This window comes from Giraffa tippelskirchi, chromosome 13, assembly GCF_054371585.1.
Source record: "Giraffa tippelskirchi isolate mGirTip1 chromosome 13, T2T-mGirTip1v1.2.pri, whole genome shotgun sequence".
Taxonomy (NCBI): Eukaryota; Metazoa; Chordata; class Mammalia; order Artiodactyla; family Giraffidae; genus Giraffa; species Giraffa tippelskirchi.
Window position 1 is genome coordinate 119,212,592 of NC_137287.1, and position 16,580 is coordinate 119,229,171.

Sequence of the window (16,580 nt, forward strand, 5' to 3'; positions counted from 1 at the left end):
TTTTCTGTTTTAAAAATACTTTCTGTCTTGGTCAGTTTGGTTGCCATAACAGAATACCATAGGCTGAGTGACCTCTAAACAGGAGAAATCTCTCTCTCACAGTTCTGGATGCTGAGAAGTTCAAGTTGCCGGCAGTTTTGGTGTCTGATGAGGTCCTGATTCCTAGATGCTGGGTCTTCACAGGTACTAATCTCATTCCTAAAGGGATCTAATCATCTCCCCAAGACCCTACCTCTAAATACCCTCACAGTGGGTTATTTCCATGCATGAATTTTGGAGGATGTAAACATTCAGTCTATAGCACTTTTTACTTTGAAAAAAGATCTCACGTTTATAGAAAAGTTACAAATATGGTAAAAGAACACTTTTTCCCTGAATTGTTTGAGAATTGATTGTTGACCTATTGCCTGATCACTCCTTGATACTTTGATATATAATTCCTACAAACAGGATATTTTCTATATAACCACAGTCTAACCATCAAAATTAGGAAATTAACATTCTGCATTACTGCCAGGTCCTCAGACCCATTCAGGTTTCACCAGTTGTCCTAATAATGTCCATTAGAAGGATGCAGTTCAGGGCACATGCTGTATTTAGCTGCCATGTCTCTTTAGTCTCCTTTAATCTAGAACAGCTCCTCAGTCCTTTCTTGATTTTCATGACCTTGACTCTCTTGAGGTTGACAGGCCAGCTGTACTGTAGCATATCCGTTACCTTGGGTTTGTCTCTTGTTCCCTTGTGGTTAGATTCAGATCATGCGTCTTCATACCATGCAGATAAATCATGGTAGTGATGCTGGGTTCTTTTCTTTGTCCTGTTGTTGATGGTGTTAACTCCCTCCCCTTGCCCCCGGTTTTACTGAGCAATAATTGATGTATAGCATCATATAAGTTAAAGGTTTGATGCTTTTGAACTGTGGTGTTGGAGAAGACTCTTGAGAGTCCCTTGGACTGCAAGGAGATCCAACCAGTCCATCCTAAAGGAGATCAGTCCTGAATATTCTATGGAAGGACTGATGCTGAAGCTGAAGTCCCAATACTTTGGCCCCCTGATGCGAAGAGCTGACTCATTGGGAAAGATCTTGATGCTGGGAAAGATTGAAGGCGGGAGGAGAAGGGGACGACAGAGGATGAAGATGGTTGGATGGCATCACCGACTCAATGGACATGAGTTTGGGTAAGCTCAGGGAGTTGGTGATGGACAGGGAAGCCTGGTGTGCTGCAGTCCATGGGGTCACAAAGAGTCAGACGCGACTGAGTGACTGAACTGAAGTTAAAGGTGTACAACAGAATGATTTGATACATGCATATATTATAAAATGATCACCACAGTCAGTTTAGTTAACACCCCTTCCCTCACATGGTTATAACATTTCTTTCCTTGTGGTGAGGATGGTGGTGCTTACTTCCATCACTTGAAGAGATTATCTGTCACAATGAACATCTGTAAAGTTACTTTTTTCCCTTTGCAGTTGATAATTGTTTGAGGGGAGGTACTTTGAAACCATGTAACTATCCCATTGCTCATCAAGCTTTCAATAAATAATTTATTTTTGTTAGTTTCTTGCCCTTTTGACATGTTGCCACCATTCTTTAAGCGCTTCCCTAACCTTGTAGCAGGAAGTGTTCTGGGTTCAGCTAGTTCCCTGCTGCAGCCCTGGAATCAGCCATTTCTCTAAGGATCCTGGGCTCCTTTTTGTAGAGAACAGTAGAAGCCAGTATCTCGGCAGGAAGGGTACTTATTGCTGCTGGAGTGTGTCTGCTCCCAGGCTCTCTTAGGGCTGTGCGTCTATAAATACACACACACACACACACACACACACACACACACACACGTGTATTTACATACTTATGTATGTATATAGACATACATTTACATATTATCAATATTTCTGCACCTATCATCATCATCGTCCATCATCTACCAGAAGACTATGAGTTTCCAATGATAACTCTAGTTTCACTCCAACATAACACTGATTCTGTTTGTCTCTCTTTCCAAATTGGGAACTCTCTTTTCAACAGGGAGAAATTTGGCTCCCATTATCCTCAGTATATCTCCTCATTTGACGGTCCCCTGATGTCACTGGTTTCCTGTCTCTGCACACACACACACACACACACCCCTGCCCCACCCCCCTCGCGCGCCCCAGTTGGATGCCTCCTTACCCTGCTCTGTGTTACCCTACACTATGTCACCTCTCTTGTGGATGTTTCCATTCCACTCCCTCACGGCCTTTATGCATTTTTCTTTTTAATTTGTATTTAATCTGAATATATAACATATGCTCTTTATTCAAGATTCCAAAAGATATGAAAGAGTTTGCAGTGAAGAGCTGGTCTTCCTTCCACTTCAGCTCTCACTCTCTCAGTTTCCTTCCCCAGCGGTCACTGCAGTTCCCAGCAGTGTTTCTGGTTTCAGATGGTCTGTGTGAACTGGAGCGCACACACGGTATTTACGTTGCACATCATATCATATCGCTTGCCATTGTGGTCTGTACTTTGCTTTTTTCATTCAACACTGTATCATATCAGTACTGTAGAGCTGCCTCAATCTTTTTAATGATCACACGGTATTCTGTTGCATGGATGTACCCTAATCATTTAACCTGTCCTCTTTTGATGGAGCTTTAAGTTGTTTCGACCTTTCTCTAGCTCAGACGATACTTTAGTGGACAACCATATCCAATCCGTTCCTGGCAGACAATGTTTTAGAGATGTCTCCATGCTGCTCTGGTCCCTTCACCGCCTTTTACTCAAATGCGTACCATTCTTGTGGTGTGTCTGCCACATTTTAATGTGCCCTCCCCCTTATGATGGACACTGATATGGCCTCCAAGTCCCCACAGCCACAAACACTGTAATGATGTCATTGAATGTGCCTCTGTGCAGGTTGGATTGTCTGAATGCTGAGATGCAGTTTGGGGAGACTGGTCAAGGGATTTTTTTTTTTTTTTTGCTGTAACTGTTGACTTTATTCAGGGGGGAGAGGAAAAAAATGAACTCAATACCATTGAGTTATTTCTCAAACAATCTAGAGAGGGGTGAGTCTCTGGGGACCCAGGGAGGAAGGATGGGACTCTCTGTAAACTAGTTTGAACTGAGTTTGACTCTCCGTGGTCCCCTCGCCACTGTCAGGTTTTCCTCATTGCCCTTTCTTCCTTCTGACTCCCCGTGGGGCTCACGAGTCAGGTGGGTGATGTTTGACCTGGAATAAATGACCTACTCCTTCTAAGCCTCAGTTTCCTCATTTGTGTGATGGGTCTCTCACATTCCTGACTGTTGTGTAGCATGAGGCTTGGTGGGAAGTAAGCCCTTGATAAACAAAAGGGTCCCCTTAAATTAGGGTCCCCAGATCTTTGTGGCATAAATCTCTACCTCCGGCTCAGTCCTGGGGACACAGTCCCTCAAAGCAGTGAGGGGGGAGACCAGGGAGTCAGGGGTGTTGAACTGGGGTTGTTATGATGCCAAGAAGTGTTGTAACCAGACTTTCAATTTGGTAACGTTTGAAGCAAAAGTGCTAATCCAGATGGGGATGGGTATTCATTTCATTCATTCATTAATCCATTCATTCATTTATGTTTCTTTTAACAGCTTGTGACTTCAGACAAGTGACTTAACTTCTCTGTGCCTCAGTTTTTTCTTCCGCAAAATGGGAATGGCAATAATAGTACCTATGCATGGTGACGTTAAATGAGATGATATGGGCAAAATGTTTAGAGCAGTGTGCGTAGTACCTGTTCAATAAAGATCAATTATTATCACAATTGATTTTGCCAGCAAATCATTTACTGAGAATCTGCTACATGTCAGGGTTAGGTGTCTCTTTCTGCCAACAACTAGAGCCACCTGGAGCCTCAGAGTCTATAAAATCAGAGCCCAGAAATGATGACATGATCTCAGGGTGTAGCCACCCCCACCTAGCAATCCAGCTGATGTCCTGTAAGCCCCCACCACCCAGCTCCCCAGAGGCTGTTACAGCGTCAAACCTTCTCCATTAGCACTGATCTGCACCCTTGTCCTCCTCAGATGCTAAGTTCTGTCTGACTCTTTTGTGAGTCCATGGACTGTAGCCCGCCAGGCTCCTCTGTCCATGGGATTCTCCAGGCAAGGGTACTGGAGTGTGTTGCCATTTCCTTCTCCAGGGGATTTTCTGGACCCAGGGATCGAACCCATGTCTCTTACATCTCCAGCATTGGCAGGCAGATTCTTTATCACTAGTGCCACCTGGGAAGCTTGAACCCTTGTGAACTCAGGGAAAATCAGACTCAGGGAGCAAACCTTCATTTGTACAATGGCGACTCCTCTTTTTAAGCCCTAGACATTGCTGAAGGTCCAAACTGCCCTTTCTTTGCAGTCAGGTGGGCTCTGGGAGAAAGTAGGCAGCGTAAGTTGGCCAGGGCTTACTCAGTGCCTGCTGTCATGAGTTGAGTGTGGACCAGGGTTTCTCAACCTTGGCACTATTGGCATGTGAGGCAGGATAATTCTTTGTTGTGGGGCACTGTCTTGGGTATTGCAGCATCCCTGGCCACCATCCACTAGATGCCTAGTGGCATCCCTGCCCCCAGCTGTGCCAACCAAAAATGTCTCCAGACATTGCCAAGTGTCCCTTTAGGGGGGCAAAACCACCCAGGGTTAAAGCCTCTGGTGTGGAGGGTGCAGCAGCTGGGCTGAGTCCCCACTGGCTTGCTATGTGACATTGGAGAAGTCCTCTGCACACTCAGGGCCTTGGGTCCCCATCCCTCAGGGGATCAGGCTGAACCAGCACAAAGGGGCCTCCAGTCTGGTCTGACTAGAATTCTGGGCTCCTGTGTACTCACTCCCATCTCTCTGTGCATCTTGGTTGCAAGTTCTAGGAGGTGAGGATTAGAGCCCAGCAGACAGGTCTGGGTGGGGATAGCCCTGCATTTGTTCTTCTAGCCCATGTCTGGCCCTGCCTGCAATGGCAGGAGAGATAATAATTACAAAATCAGGCCTTCGGCTGTGTCTCAGTTAATCCTTTTAATACGTCTAGGAGGTGGGAACTTTTATTATCTTTATTTTCCAGCAATAGGACAAATCATGACTGTGTGATGCTTAACAGGACACACAGGAAGAATACAGCATCACTTCTGTTACCTCCCTGCAAAGATGCATGACCTGAATCTAACTAGGAGGGACCCTCAAGCAAATCCAGAGTGAAGGGCGTATTACAAAAGATCTAGCCTGTCATCCTCAAAAGCATGACGAGAACGTCCCGGAGAAGCTGAGGAACTATTGAAAGAGCCTACATACAACTGAGGGAAGCTAGGAATCATTCAGGACCAGAAAAAGAACCATAAAGACTTTTTGAGGATGATTATAGAATATTGAATTGGTGTGTGGATTTGATAGTAGTGCTGCATTGATGCTGTGTCTTGAACCTGATAGTAGTACTGGGTGTGTAGTGGAGGGGGGGAGGCAGGGAGGGGAGAGGGTTAGGAGATACAGGCTGGAGGGTTTAGGAATAAAAGGACATCATGTCTACACCTGGGTTTCTCTGGCAGTGCAGTGGTAAAGAATCCCCCTGCCAATGCAGAAGACGCAGGAGACACGGGTTCGATCCCTGGGTCGGGAAGATACCCTGGAGGAGGAAATGGCAACCCAGTCCAGTATTCTTGCCTGGAGAATCCCATGGACAGAGGAGCCCGGCGGGCTACAGTCCAGGGGGTCGTGAAAGAGTCGGACACGACTTAGTGACTGAACAACAATGTCTACAACTGGCTCTCAAATAACTCAGGATGAGAGAGAAATATAAATAGAGGGAAGGTGGTAAAGCAAGTGGGACAAAATATAAACAATCTGGGTGAAGGATATTATAGCTTGACTGAAAAGTCCCTGTAACTCTTGTAATTTTTTATGAGTTGAAAGGTTACACCAAAATAAGTTTAAAAACAAATAAAAACAGCTGACCTTCAGTATACCCAAGAGAAATGAAAATTCATGTCCACGAAAAGACCTGTAAGCATAGTCCCAGCAGTTTTGTTTATAGGAGCCCTAGACTGGAAACAACTCTGATGTTTTTCAGCAAGTGAGAAGAGCAACACATTGTAATCCATCTATAAGTGGAATGTTATTCAGCAACGATATGGGGTAAGCTGTTGATTCATGCATGTTATGGATGAATCTTAAAAGAATCCTGTGGAGGGAAACACAGAAGCCCACGTACTGTGTGTGATTCCTCAGATACGAAGTTTGAGAATCGGTCAGACAAATCTAGAAGTCAAAATATTGGTTCCTTTGTGGGCAGAGGTATCGTCTGAGAAGGGGCATGGAGCAGCCTTTTGGGCTGCTACGAAAGTTCTATGTCTTGATCTGGGTGGTGGTCACATGCATTTATACATAAATATATGGGCACTGAGATAAAAATCCATTGACAAAAATTTGTTGAGAGAAGTTCCTTTTCTGCATGTTATCCTACGTAAGTTAAACTCAAAATAAAAGTAAAATGATAAAATTAAAGATATATATCCGACCTAGGAGAATGGAGTGGGCAGGGAGTGGAGAGTGGGGTGAAGGGGAATGAAAGATGAAAGCAGAGAGGAGCCTTGCATGGACAATGGAGACGACACTGTGAACTGAGTCAGCTCAGATAAACTGGCCTTTCTGGTACTTGAGGTTCAAAAGGAAAAACAACAACCAAAAAAATCCATAAGAGCTCAGAGATGGAGACGAACTTGCCTGGTGGGTGGCAGAGACAGGATTTGAACCCGGGCCTGGGGGGCCCTGGAGTGTGCTCCTTACCCAGTGCTCTGGCCTGGACGCAGTGGGATGGACAGCCCTGCTGGGCTCCCACGGGTTCCCCGAGGCCTGGCAGAGGATGATGAAACCTCTGCCTGGCAAAGTCTCTTCCAGCCCAGAGCTCAGGCTCAGGGCTCCAAGTGCGGAGGGGAGGCAGTGGGACAGAGGGCGGCCCCGCCTGCAACTCCCATCCCGGGAGCCTGGTTCTCTGGCCCCGGGCGGCCCCACCAATCTCCGCCCGCGTCCCACTGGCCTTTGCCTTCCTTCCTGAGCCAGCGTGTGGGCTCTGGTGCCAATCCTAGCTCTGCTCCCATCTGCTGGTGTGACCTGGGCTGAGTGGCTCCCTGCTTTGTGCCTCAGTTTCCACTTCCAGAGGCTGCCCACAAGAGCATCTAGCTAATATAGCACCGATGAGCAGACTCGAGGAGTTCAATGGGTGCAGATCTCGATACAATGCCTGTCCGTCCCAAGCACCCAATCATAGTAGCCGCAGTTGTCGGTGTCGTTATCGTAGGAAGGAGGGAGTCCGTGTTGCCCTTAGACCTAGGAACACCAGCGTGGTAAGGCAGCTGGCATGGGATGGAAAGTTCTGGAGAAAGGAGCTTGATTCAGACCGCCTGAAGATTACTCAGAAAACTCACTTATTTCCCATTCTGAGGTTTTTTAAAAAATTTATTCTTAATTGGAGGATAATTGCTTTACCATGCTGTGCTGGTTTCTGCCTCACAACAATGTCAATCAGCCAAAAATATACATATATCCCCTCCCTTCCGCTCCCATCTCATCCTGCCTCCGTCCCACCCGTCTAGGTTGTCACTGTGCTGTACTTAGTTGTTCAGTCGTATCTGACTCTCTGCGACTCCATGGACTGCAGCCCGCCAGGGGATGTCTCAGGCAGGAACGCTGGGGTGGGTTGCCATGCCCTCCTCCAGGGGATCTTCCCCACCCAGGGATCGAACCCAGGTCTCCCCCATTGCAGGGGGATTCTCTACCGTCTGAGCCACCAGGGAAGCCCAAGAATACTGGAGTGGGTAACCTATCCCTTCTCCAGAGGATCTTCTTGACCCAGGAATCAAACTGGGGTCTCCTGCATTGCAGGTGGATTCTTTACCAGCTGAGCTACCAGGAAGCACTGTTATATAGTAACTTCCCAGCAGCTCTATTTTATACACGGTAATACATATATATTTCAATGCTACCCTCTCAGTTTGTCCCACCCTCTGCTTCCCCTGATGTGTTCACAAGTCTGTTCTCTATGTCAGCGTCTCTATTCCTGCCCTGCAAATAGGTTCATCAGTACCATTTTTCTAGATTCCTTATATATGTGTTAATATGCAATACTTATTTTTCTCTTTCTGACTGACTTCACTCTGTACAAGTGGATAAATCACTCTGAGTTTTGAGAAAGCTCTTGGTGAGCTAAGGTGAGACCAGCACGGTCTTCACCAGCCCGCACCCCGGGCAGCCGCTCAGGGCCCTGCGCTCAGGAGGGCCCCGTACTTGGTTTAATGCTCCGCTGTTGCGTCTTGAGATTCTTAGTGGTTTCAGAACCCGGGTCTCCTCATTTTCATGGAGCCGGGCTTGTGGCGTCCAGCGAGGTCACCGAGCACTTTCACCTGAGTTTCTCCTTAGACGTTCAGGAACATTCTTTGAGTGTAGGTGTCACCATCACTAACCTTGCTGACCTCAGTTTTCCTCACCTGGGAAGTAGGAGGACTACTTTGTGCAGGGCTACGGGGGCCAGGAGAGGAACCCCGTGTTCTGGTTCCCAGCTGCCATCCGTGGCTGAGCTAAGGTGAAACTCAGGAAGATTAGGGCTTGATGGAGCTAACCGTGTGCCCCTGGAGCACACAGTAGGTGCTTAATAGATACAAGTTGCTCGTTGATGCCCTGAGTGACCTCTTTGCCTTTTTAGACCAAGATTTCAAACGATGCTAGTAAGACACGCATTCATTCTCTTAAGACGTGAAAACATTTCTGATGAGGCTCACATGCCCCCGGGCCAATCCCTTCCTCACTCTCCTTGGAGGGTTTTATAATTTTGAGGTGCAAACTTCCAGACCTTGGTCTATGCATTACTTCAATCTGTGTGCCAATGTGGACTTCCCTGGCAATACACTGGTTAATAATCTGTGCTTCCATGGCAGGGGTCGCGGGTTTTATCCCTGGTTGGGGAACTAAGATCCTGCATGCTGTGTGGTGTGGCCAAAAAAAAAGTGCGTGCCAATGTGCCTTTTATTCCACCCACAGAGGAGCCTGGCAGGCTACAGTCCATGGGGTCGCAAAGAGTTGGACAGAGCTGAGCAACAAACACTTTCACTTTTTGGGCTTCCCTGGTGGCTCAGATGGTAAAGAATCTGCCTGTAATGCAGGAGACCCAGGTTTGATTCCCAACCCACTCTAGTATCCTTGTCTGGAGAATTCCATGGGCAGAGGAGCCTGGTGGGCTACAGTCCGTGGGGTCGCAAAGAGTCAGACACATTTGAGCGACTTACACTTTCATATGTGTCTTTTCTCTCCTTTCTTTTCTCCTGTTATACTTTTTAAAAGGTAAATCTTTTATGGAAGTGTAACCTGGGTTCAGAAGAGCTGGTACATTTTCACCAGCCTCATCCACCCAAAGCCCACTCGGTGGGCATGTCTTCTTGTGGCTCCACACCCCTCCCCATTTCCTAGCCCGTCTCTCTGCTCCTGAGTCCCTGTGTGTGAGTCCTGCCTGTAAGTGAAGCAGCCACGATCCTCCATAACAGCCACACACTTGGTGCCCAATAGGTAAATCGCTGGTGGATGAACTCATGGAAACAAAGGGAAAAACGAACAACAACATAACCCAGTTCTGGGTCGCTGAGGGTCCTGTCGAGGCGGCTTGTGGTTAACTGGCATCTGTTGTGAAACCTGTGAAAGCACAGACCATATGGTAACTGAGCGTAGCGTTTTCCAGAGGAGAATTACACTGTGGGTGTCATGGGGTCCTTGGAGGAGTTGATGGGATGGCGTTGGGTGGAGGGGGACACTGGTCTCTGGGATCAGCTGAACCTCAGGGCTCCAGTATTCTCTGGAGGTCCCACAAACGGGAAGTGACTGCACGATGTCTTGGGCCCAGAGCCTCTGTTGCCGCTTTCCACATTTCCCTGTTGTTCTCTGCTGTGTCTGTGCCCCTGTGTCCGGCACACAAAAGACTCTCAAGGATGTGTTCCAGGAATGAGCACCTGCCATGTGCCATGACCTGGGCTAAGCCCCTGAATACAACAGAAAACAAGGCAGCCCCAGATCGTGTCTTCATGGTGTTTCCATGCTCGTGGTGGGAGATACACCCAGTGAGATGGTGAGTGCTGGGAAGAAAAATAAGGAAGAACCTGCAGCCCGCCAGGCTCCTCTGTCCACGGGGACTCTCCAGGCAAGAGTACTAGAGTGGGTTGCCATGCCCTCCTCCAGGGGATCTTCCCAACCCAGGGATCGAACCCAGGTCTCCCACATTGCCTGAGCCACCAGGGAAGTCCGCAGAAGAGGAAGGAGAGGGAATTCTCAGGTGGTCCAGGGTTTGAGACTCCATGCTTTCATTGCCGAGGGCCTGGGTTTGATCCCTGGTTGAGGAACTAAGATCCTGAAAGCCGTGCAGTGCAGCCAAAATAATTTTTTAAAAATTAAAAAAAACCAACTTTGATTAGAAAAAGAGAGAGAAGGAATGCTGGTGGGGTGTGTGTGTGTGTGTGCTTTTATGTGTGGTGTTGCATTTAACTGCAGAGGTCAGGAAGGGCCTCAGTGAGAGAGGCTGTATTTAAGCGAAGGCCTGAAGGAGGAGGGAGAGAGGGACAGTGTGGTGGGGCCAGGCCTGCCCTGTGGGGAGCGGCAGGGAGGCCAGTTGGGGGCTGCTGGGAGTGAGCAGGAGAAGCAGGAGGGGCACTAGATGGTGGTGTGTGGATGCGGCCGTGGAGAGGTGGCATTCTGACCAGAGGGGGCTATGATTTGATTTCACCCCCAGGGTTATGGGTGCTGGCAGCCAGGGAGAGGAGAGACTAGAATGAAAGAATGGTGGAAAGTGCTGAGTCCAGGGCCTGGTACACACAGTAGGCACTCAATAAATAGCGTCACGGTACTGTGGAGGCGATGTGGAGGCTTCAAATGGAGTGACCCGCTAAGCTTTAATGGAGTCCTTGCAGGTTGGGTGAGGCCCGAGGGGGCCCGTTATGGAATGCTTGGTGCCCCCTGATGAAGTGGCCGGTGAGTGGGAGGAGGGGGCCAGGGTTGGCAGGGAGCCGGGAGCTGGTGGGGGAGCTGGCAGAGTGCTGTGACCGGGTGCGCGCGCGGGGACTGGTTCCCCCGCGGGAGAGGCAGGAAGCCGACCTTGTGCCCCGAGGAGCCTCGCGGCTTTCCAGGGCCTCTTCTGTGCAGCCCTCTTCCTGGGAGTCTGATTCCTGGCCGGTGGTCTCTGCTCTGTGGCTCCTACCCCAGGCCTCCCAGGCCTCTCAGCACCCCTCTCCCGCGCACCCCATGGCTGGGTCTCCCATCGGTTTGTCCCCCCTGGCCAGCATGTCCTTGCTCACACCTACGCCTCAGCCCTCCTCGCCTCCCACCCTCCATCCTCGTCAGAGGGCCGCTCCTCCAGCCCCCAGCTCGCTGCTCCTCTGTCTCGTACTCTCGGCCCATGCTGCTGCCTCGTCAACAAATGCCTTTCCCTCCCCTCTCCCCCAGGTTCATGCCTACTCCTGACTTAATCCTCCCTGGAGAGGGTCCTCACCCAAAGAGGACTTCCCTGACCCTCCACGTGCTCTCTTCCACCCCTGTGCATGGTCTTCCCAGCCAGGACCCCGTTCAGGGTCTGGATGTGTGTGATTCTCTATCTGTGCTCACTCTTCCATAGGCGCTGAGATCCTGGGGCAGGAACCGGTCTCTCTCGTGGATCCTGGGCTCCTAGCGCTTAGAACGGCATCTGGCACTGAGTAGGTGCTCCGAATCCTGCATGGAGGTTGGGGGATGGGTGGCTGGATGAGGGTCTGTGGACAGGGAACTAGATGGATAGATGGATTTGGATGGGTAGGGTGGGCTGTGTGATGATGTGAACAGTGAACAGGAGAAGGAGGAGGGATGGGCTGGTAGGCAGATCACTGGGTGGATGAGTGGATAAGTACTGGCTATCTGACAGGAGACTGGACCAGGGTGTGTGGAATACAACAGAAAACTCGTGGCTGAGAGTTAGGAGACCTTGGTTCAAGTTCAGCCTGGCTGCATCAACACCAGGGCCTGTGGAACCTCAGCCTTGTCCAATTGCCTCTCTTTGCCTCTGTTTCCCCATTTATTGATTTTTTTCAGCTTCATTATTGCTTACGTTTCACTATGCAGAGTCCTTTCTACCACCCCCACCAATGTTTCCAGAGCCTCACATGAATGGAACAAAAGGGAGACCCTGAGATGGAGGGCAGGGTGTCCCCCCCGGGCCCTGCAAGCTGGAAACACAGCTGGAAAATACAGCTGAACAGTCCACTATTTTGCCACAGCCTCTCAGCTCGATGAGTCCCTCTTCTCTGAGAGGTGTTTGTTAAAAACTCAGATTCTAGGGTCCTTCACCCAAGCTCCCACTTCGGGTGCTTTGGAGCATCCAGAAGTCTGCAACTGTGATGATTTCTGAGCTTATCCCTGGGTTTTACAGTCACTGCCACCTTCCTAGACAATTGGCTCCTACAGATCAGCAGCCCAGCATGTGTGTGAACCTGTGTGGATACACATGTGGGTGTTGGGAGGATGCAGTTCGCTGAGACATTTTCTGTATATTAATACATATATATATAGAAAAAGGACTGGAAACAACCAGGATGTCCATTAGTGGGGCTGGGCAAGATCGTTGAGGCTGGTCTACTCCCTGGAAGACACAGCAGGCATTAGAAATAAGGAAGAAGGCTTTGATAAGACAAGATCTCCAAGATATGGCTAAGTGAAAAAGCAGGTGCAGAACAGTGTCTATTGTTCCATCACTTGTGTTAAAACATTCATAAAAGAAGAGACATATGGATATGCCTGGATGATTCTGGAAGGACACACAAGAAACTGGGAGCTGGGTGACCTCTGGGGAAGGAGACCCAGGGGCCAGGAGCAAGAGGGGGACCTTTGTTTACATCTGCATCCCTTCCTGGGCCCTGGGTTCAAAGTCTGACCCTATTCAGCTCTGTGGCCCGAAGCCCTCTCTGAGTCTCAGTTTTCCCTGCATGTTCATAGGGTTGTAAGTTTCCAGCCCTAGCCTGGGCTGGCTGGAGGGCTCAGGCGAGCTGATCCTGCATCCCCTTCTGTTTTCCAGGACACTCCCAGTCAGGCCCCACTTGGCGCAAGGAGGGTGGGTCCCTGGGGAGGGGGTGGCCCAATGTGGGGCGGAGCTGAGCTGGAAAACCCGGCAGGGTTGGAGCAGTCTGTGCAGACACCACCTTCACTCCTCTGCCTGGGGCCTCTTAGGGTCACTCACTCCCACCCTGCGCCCCCGAGGGGCTGGGACCCGAGGGGCGTCCCTCGACCTGGGGCTTCGGGCTGGAGCCCAGCGGGGAAGGGGAGAGTGCCTGGGCTTTAAGCTGGGGCTAGAGGGCAAGGAGATGGGGAGAGACAGAGAGTGAGAGGACAGAGAGCAGGAGAGAGAGAGAGACACACACACACACACACACACACACACACGCAGCCAGGTGCAGCTGAGAGAGGTGAAGAACCAGAGAGAGCAGGAGAGACACAGTGGGGATCTGGGGGTGGGAGTGGGGGCGGCCAGGAGCCTGGGGCTCCCCGAGGTACAAGGTGCTTGGGGGTGGAAGGGTGTGGGCATGGGGCGGAGCCTGCTGCAGGCATCGCCAGCCAGCAGGGCTGTTTCCACACCTCGGGTTTGCAGTTGCAGTTTTGCATGTTCCTAGGAACCGGCTCTGCAGGGCCCCTTCTCTTGCCCCTCCAGCCTTCCCTTGGGACCTTGTACCTGGAGGCTGTCTCCCCAAGGGGCCCTCTCAGAGCAGAGCTGGGGAGGCCTGAGGTGAAACTGGGCTAATTAGTGCTCCAACCTGAGATAATCGCTGCCTGGAATGTTCCCTAGGAGGTCCAGGTGGGGGCAGGCAGGCAAGGGGCCATGGCTCCCTGGGATCGGCTCCGTTGGGCCTCTGCCTGCAGGCTGCCAGAGCCCTGAATGTTGGACCGAGGAGGGCCCCAGAGGCCTGGAGCCTCAGGTCTGAGAACCAAAAGTTGCTCAGGCCCCTCCAGGCCATCCTGCAGATCTGATGCCCTGGGCTCCCAGTCTGAGCACATCTAGCCTAAGCCCTGCCTGCAGCCTTCCATGGCTCCCAGTGGCCCATAAACTAAAATCCCAGCCCCTCGCCTTGGCCTAGAGGTGCCTGTTGATCTGTTTCTGGTCCTGCCTCATCACCCTGACCCTCCCTTTCTATGCTTTTACCCCAAAGAGGCCACACTCGGCCCACCACAGGACCTTTGCATACGCTCCCAGGATTCTCTTCCTCTGATTCTTCCCAGAGGTCTGTCCTATGTACACTTCACCCCTAAACTCAAAGTCACCTCCCTGGGAGGCCTCTCCTGCCACCTCTCCTTCCTTTTCTTCTTTTTTTAACTTTTTTGGCTGAGCCACACAGTGTGTGGGATCTTAGTTCCCTGATCAGGGATTGAACCCACGCCCCCTGCGTTGGAAGCATGGAGTCTTAACTACCAGAACACCAGGGGAGTCCCTCTTCTTCCTTCCTTTTAATGAGACTCCAGCTCTGATGCCTGCTTCCTCCACCCAAGTGACAGCTTTCTGAGGACAGGCACCAGGTCTGCTTGGTCACTGTGTCCCACCGTGAGCCGGCCAGTGACCACAAGAAGCAGCCTGGACATTTTCTGCTGTGTGGATTCTGCCTAGGATGGGATCTGGGAGAAACCCCTGGATCTCCCTGCACTGTCCCCGCCCCTCCTGCAGTCCCAGCCTCAGAAGATCCTGCCTCTGAGTCTTCACAGCTGTGGGGCGGCCCTGGCTGTGATGTTGTAATGAATCATTGGCCAGAATCCGGTCTCGATTATCTCTGGGCTGTGCTTGGCCTGCCTGACATCGAGGGGGCTGAGACCACAGACCACCGTATCAGGGGCCCCAGGTATCCCACTGGGCCTCTTGCCTCTGGCCACAGATAACAGCACAGGCCCTGGTGGCCTCACCTCAGCAGTAGCCACCTGCAGCAGGGACCTGCTAGGTGGCCTCGGGCAAGTCCCTGCCCGCTGCTGGGTTGCCAAGTCACAGGGGTGGGGTCCTGCCCCATAGAAGAGAGGGAGGGACGTGGTGGAAACGGGGTCTGTGGCTGGGAGACCTTGGATGTGATAGCAGTGACTTCTCTCACCCCTACATCTCCTCTCTACGTGCTGCCCAATGGAGCCTTAGGAAACGTAAGCAGGATCTCTGTGCAGCAACTTTGCTCAACAGTCTCCCGTGGTTCCCACTACCCTCAGAACAGGATTAACCTCCTAATCACGACCCAAAGGTGCCGCCTGACGTTCCCCCCCAGGCTCCTGCCACTCTCCCTCTCAGACTTTCTCCTAGAGTGCTTTCCTCCCCCTCCCACCCCCCACTCCCCACCGCCCCGGCTGGTCTCAGCTCTGGGGATCTCTCCTTGCAGCCATCATTATGGCCATACGGTTATACTTGCTTAGTTGATGATTCACGGGAGGTCTGTTCCCTACTCCGGAATGCAAGGCAGGAACCATGTCAGTTCTGTTTCCTGCTCTATTCCCAGAGCCCATCACAGGGCTTGACACACACTAGGTGTACCAGAAACATTTGTTGAATGAGTGAATGAAAAATGGTTTGGTGAGTTGGAGGTTGGGGTGGGCTGGACATCACTGAGGGCTCAGGTTCTTCCCACCTCGTGGTTCTGTCCTCTCTTCTCAGCTCAGTTCCATGATGGCTGCCAAAGCTCCTGCCATCTCTTCCTCATGTGGCTATGGTTAAGGCAGGCAAAGGCCTTCATATGTCCTCTTAAGAATGAAGAAACTGTTCCCAGAAGTCCCTTGGCAGAATTCCCCATCTCACTGGCCACAGATACACTCCACATCTAACCTCAGCCAATCACTGCAAGGGGAGAGAGAGGGCCACATTTGGCTTGGGCCAATCAGCATTCGCCCCCCAGGGCACTGTGGGCAGAGTCTGCCCTTGCCTTATAAGAGAGAATCCAGCTGGGGCCAGGTCTGGGGCCAGAGCTGAGGACCCAGAACTGGGGGCACTTTGAGCATCACTGAGGCTGTGGGTCCCCCACTCTGCCTTCCCTCTCTAGGGAACCCTTGGGTGGTGGCTGTGAGAGGAAAGGTACGGCTGGGTGAGGGTGTCAGGCAAATTAGGTGGCCAGGCGCCTTCATCTCAGTAAATATTGATAGAGCCAGGAACGGAGCGGAGGTGGACAGGCCCAGAGGAAATGTAGGGAAGAGGGAGCCTGGGCCAGAGATACTGAGGGAGGGCCAGAGAGAAACGATGGAAAGGTGCAGACACTGAGGGAGAGACAGAGACATGGGGGAGAGAGAGAGAGACAGAGGGAGAGACAGAGAGAGATATGAGGGACAGACAGAGACATGGGGGAGAGACAGAGACATGGGGGAGAGACAGAGAGACACTGAGGGAGAGACAGAGACACTGAGGGAGAGAGAGAGAGATATGAGGGAGAGACAGAGACATGGGGAGAGACAGAGACACTGAGGGAGAGATAGACAGAGGGAGAGACAGAGACATGGGGGAGAGACAGAGACATGGGGGAGAGACAGAGACATGGGGGAGAGAGAGAGACAGAGGGAGAGACAGAGACATAGGGGACAGACAGAGAGACAGAGGGAGAG

At 51.0% G+C, this 16,580-nt stretch overlaps 1 long non-coding RNA gene across 1 annotated transcript in view; it reads left to right on the forward strand.

Annotated features, from left to right (window-relative positions):
• LOC145533225 (uncharacterized) overlaps positions 1 to 3,769 on the forward strand; it is a 45,184-nt gene extending 41,415 nt beyond the window's left edge. The window contains exon 3 of the long non-coding RNA XR_014073924.1: positions 3,597 to 3,769. This is a non-coding gene — a long non-coding RNA (uncharacterized LOC145533225). The remainder of the gene's footprint in view (positions 1 to 3,596) is intronic.
• The last annotated feature ends 12,811 nt before the right edge of the window (positions 3,770 to 16,580 follow it).